General features: G+C 35.3%; 1 protein-coding gene across 1 annotated transcript in view; it reads left to right on the forward strand.

The window, feature by feature from the left end:
• The first annotated feature begins 1697 nt into the window (after positions 1 to 1697).
• The window catches only part of LOC106867211 (organic cation transporter protein), an 8545-nt gene continuing 6187 nt past the window's right edge, over positions 1698 to 4055 (forward strand). The window contains exons 1-2 of the mRNA XM_052972520.1: positions 1698 to 2202; positions 3372 to 3475. The gene's annotated coding sequence lies outside the window, so the exon portion shown is untranslated. The remainder of the gene's footprint in view (positions 2203 to 3371; positions 3476 to 4055) is intronic.

Consider the following 4055-nt stretch of genomic DNA (forward strand, 5'->3'; position numbering starts at 1 on the left):
CGGAAACTGAAAGAAGCCCGTCGTATATATATATATATGTATGTATGTATGTGTTTGTGTGTCTGTGTTTGTCCCCCCAACATCGCTTGACAACCGATGCTGGTGTGTTTATGTCCCCGTAACTTTGCGGTTCGGCAAAAGAGACCGATAGAATAAGTACTAGGCTTCTAAAGAATAAGTCCTGGGGTCGATTTGCTCGACTAAAGGCGGTGCTCCAGCATGGCCGCAGTTAAAAGACTGAAACAAGTAAAAGAGTAAAAGAGTATATATATAGTAATTATCAAATTACTACTAATTGTAATTATTAAAATACTGCTAATTATAATTATAGTACTAATTTTGATGTCGTTTAACTACTTAACTGCCTGCCTGTTAACTGACAGCCTTATAAACCTATTTTAGTTGGCAGCATTCCGTCATTACATCTTCACATCCTGTTTGTGTGGGAGGAGGAGAACATATGTCTCCATTTATTTCCTCTTTCCTCAAGACTTAATTCTCGTCAACTAACCGGTACTCCGTCGGTTATGACGATGAGGGTCCCAGTTGATCCGATCAACCGAACAGCATGCTCATGAAATTAACCGAAAAGTGGTTGAGCATTTTTACAGACACTCGTACCTTTAATGTAGATCTCAGGTTGATTCGATGTGGCATGGAATGTAACATAGCTGGCCCCCTTTGAATTACAGGTACAACTCTCATTTTTGCCAGCTGAGTGGACTGCAGCAACGAGAAATAAAGTGCCTTGTTCAAGGACACAGCGCACCGCCAGGTACCAAACTCATAACTTTACGATCTTGAACCGAATACTTACTCACCTACCCGCAAAGCTATATCCAACGTAGTGCTGTCTTGTGGTATGGACACTCTGGGTTGTTACCTGGACACCTCCAGGACCCAGGGGTCCAATTCTGATCTGTGCATATAGTGGCTATCAATAAATAAACTCTATAGGACCCAATGCTTTGATTTGTCTGGGAGCCTCTTGGCTGTAGGGGCCCAATTCTTATCTGTGTCTACTGTGGCGTGCATTGATTTGCCTTGGGTCCCTATAATGCGGTTAAGATGGTCTGGGTCCAATAACCAAACATGGTAATATTGATAATTGGTTCTGATTTAGATACAAGGACAACAATTTTGAGGGGGTGGGTGGTTTATCGAATCTATTGACTCCAGTATATGACAAATACTTTATCGATTCCGGAAGGAGGGAAAAACAAACTCGACCTCGACGAATCAGAAGGTAAAGAGTCGAGAAATAAATCGCTATTTATCCAACTCCGTCTTATACATGAAATCCATTTGTTATATCTTACATAAAATATTTTGTTGTGTAATCATAATGATTTTAATAATCATATCAAAGACTTCCAACATTATATTTTAATTGATTAATAAAGATCATATTTTGTGGGAAGAATTGTAATCAAACTAAATCAAAACTTTATTTTATTGACATCAAAAGGACGAAAGAAATAAATATTAAAAGCCAAGGGGACATAACTGAAAGCGAGCTACCGAGTTACTTCCCTGTATTCACAAGAGATGGAAAACAGGGAGCTGAATCGGATGCTGGGACAACAACGCGCAGAGCTCCAGCATTCGATCCTCAGAAGAGGAGAGGTCAATGGAAAGATAATAATAATAATAATAATAATAATAATAATAATAATAATAATAATAATAATAATGTAGTTCTTGATACACCTAAAAACATGAGATGGTAATGGGTTTGCCTAATTAAACCTGACCTGCAGTTAAACAACAGTAGTAATAACAATGACACAAACAATCAATTTATCTAGAATCTCTCTTCTCGTTTCAGAGACAACACATACAGAGACTATTGAAACGTTGCTGAAGCAATGTGGCGGTTTCGGTCCCTATCAGAAGAAAATCGTTTCTTTACTTGTCTTGTTTTTCCTCCTCAGTCCTCTACAAACCATGAGTATGGCATTTATCGGGGCCAAAGTTCCTTTTTCTTGTACTCCTCCGAATTTCAATTCTTCACTCGTGCCAAGAAATTTTAGTATAAAAACCTTCAAAAATTTGCTGTCACCGGAAGATGATAGATGTTCTGTTTATGAAATTAACATGGATGGGGATTATTACCAAATACCAACAAAGAATTCAACAAGAATGCAATGTAGCCAAAACAGAGAATTTTATACTGAAGATATATCAACGGTTGTATCGGAGGTAAGTGTTGAATTTTTGTCTGTAATATCAAACTAAATATTAGATTGAAACTATCACAAGATTTTTACAAGACCACATGGTCATTGGGTTCCTTTAAAGTAACCATTCTGTTGAGTGGATTTAGAGTAGCATTCCAGTCCGAGGATAACCGATGAATCGCGAAATTTATGTTCTTTAAGTAAAAGATGAAGAATTTCAGGAAAGAGTCGAGCAATTTAATTGTATACAATACCTGTGTTATCAAATTCGCAAAATAATGACATATTTTCAAAATTTTATCCCGGGACACAAAAATATATTTCAAAAATAAAATAAAATAAAATAAAATAAATTAATAATAAAATTTTCACTCATTTGAAAATAATTTTACTATTAAAAAATTACTTGTAATTAATACCAGTAATTAATAGCGACACTTAGCAGATGATTCTGCCTTTTTTTTTTTACTCATAATTTCATGTCCATGTTTTGTTTCAAAAGGTTTTGGAAAATTATAGAAATCGTTTTATAAGCAAAAATTCTCAGAAGTAAACTGCTTCGTTCTTTGGAACTGCAAAAAAAAAAAAAAAAAAAAAAGAAAAAAAAAAGAGAAATCTAAAGTTTGCCTTTTTTTAATAATTGCAACGGTTTTCGAATTTACAATCTTTGAAGCTGAATCCCATGCTAACAAGAAAACAACAGCTGACCATATTTTATAAACGGTCAATTCAATATGTTGCCATTCCTCATAATTATAATCCTGTTAGAGGAATAAATTAAAAGATTTCACATGCTGATTTTTATAATTTCCTTTCTATGTTAACTGTGAGAGGATAAAAATTGTGGTACGATTCAAGATTTTAGCCGCTACTTCTGGAAATTACAGCTCAAGTAATGAGGTTTGGAAATTCTATCCAATACCTATTGCTAACATTTTATCAAGTCCAGGACTGGAACATCCAATCAAAAGCAAAATATAAGATTAAACACCGCTAGACTTTTTATATGATTCTCTTACACCACTACGTTCCTCTCAGTGATAATTTCTAACATAAGCAAAATATCACAAGTTTTATAGAGGAAAAAATGCATTAAACTGGTCTCTTCAATATTAATGAAAAACACAATTTAGAAAATAAACAACTTTGTTAATTTGTTTTCTTCCTAAAGGATTTCTCTTTCTTTCTCAGTTCAACTTAGTTTGTGAGAGAAGATGGCTGAAGAGCTGTTCAAAGTCAGTGTTTTTTGCTGGTCGTCTGTTTGGTGCATTTGTATTTGGGATCTTAGCAGACAGGTAGATATACATCGAAATCTTTTTTTAATTATCATATTTGATGAACAACAACGACCTTGGTTGAAGCTTCTCAACAGACCAATCGCTAATTCACTGCATTTCTGACAGTTAGAAATACAAAAGTGTGTGTGTGTGTGTGTGCGCACGCACGTGCTTGAGTGTGCAATTTGAGTGAAACAAGGAACAAAAAGTATTTTGGATTGAAAGGGCAAGTTTATCATTGTTTTTGTTGATATTTAGGAATTTCACCGAAAGGCACACACACACACACACATATACACACATGCGCACACACCCTGACAAATACTAATCACACACATACACAAATGTGCACACATATACTCACACCATCCTACCAAATATAAAACACAAGCACATGTATATATATATACACACGCACACACACATAGAGACGTGCACAGAGACACACACACTCACACAGTTCCGACCTCTAAGAGGTCAGAATGGTGTGAGCCACTTGCACGTTAATTTCACGAGCAGGCAGTTCCGTTGATCGGATCAACTGGAACCCTCATCTGTATGTATGTATATATATATATACATATATACATATATATAT

The sequence above is a fragment of the Octopus bimaculoides genome, chromosome 13 (genome assembly GCF_001194135.2).
Source record: "Octopus bimaculoides isolate UCB-OBI-ISO-001 chromosome 13, ASM119413v2, whole genome shotgun sequence".
NCBI lineage: Eukaryota > Metazoa > Mollusca > Cephalopoda > Octopoda > Octopodidae > Octopus > Octopus bimaculoides.